Genomic DNA, 913 nt, shown 5'->3' on the forward strand with positions numbered 1-913 from the left:
TTGGAAAATCCGGTAACTCCCACCCCAATACTGTGCTTTACCAAGGGTCCTAGCAAACGGGCACACCAGGAGATTATATCCCATACCTGGCCAGGAGGGTCCAACGCCCACAGAGCCTCCCTCATTGCTAGCACAGCAGTCTGTGATCTAAGGCAAGGCAGCAGCAAGGCTGGGGGAGGGGCGCCCACCATTGCTGAGGCTTAAGTAGATAAACAAAGCTGCTGGGAAGCTCAAACTGGGTGGAGCTCACAGCAGTTCAAGGAGGCCTGCCTATCTCTGTAGACTCCACCTCAGGGGACAGGGCACAGCTAAACAGCAACAACAACAACAACAAAAGCAGCAGAAACCTCTGCAGATGCAAACGACTCTGTCTGACAGCTTTGAAGAGGGCAGTGGATCTCCCAACACGGAGGTTGAGATCTGAGAATGGACAGACTGCCTGCTCAAGTGGGTCCCTGACCCCTGAGTAGCCTAACTGGGAGACATCCCCCACTAAGGGCAGACCGACACCCCACACCTCACATGGTGGAGTACACCCCTGAGAGGAAGCTTCCAAAGCAAGAATCAGACAGGTACACTCGCTGTTCAGCAATATTCTATCTTCTGCAGCCTCTGCTGCTGATACCCAGGCAAAAAGGGTCTGGAGTGGACCTCAAGCAATTTCCAACTGACCTACAGCAGAGGGTCCTGCCTGTTAGAAGGAAAACTAACAAACAGGAAGGACACCCACACCAAAACCCCATCAGTACGTCGCCATCATCAAAGACCAGAGGCAGATAAACCACAAAGATGGGGGAAAAGTAGGGCAGAAAAGCTGGAAATTCAAAAAATATGAGTGCTTCTCCCCCGACAAAGGAATGCAGCTCATCCCCAGCAACGGATCAAAGCTGGACGGAGAATGACTTTGACGAGA

The sequence above is a fragment of the Colobus angolensis genome, unplaced genomic scaffold (genome assembly GCF_000951035.1).
Source record: "Colobus angolensis palliatus isolate OR3802 unplaced genomic scaffold, Cang.pa_1.0 Scaffold104, whole genome shotgun sequence".
Classification (NCBI taxonomy): Eukaryota; Metazoa; Chordata; class Mammalia; order Primates; family Cercopithecidae; genus Colobus; species Colobus angolensis.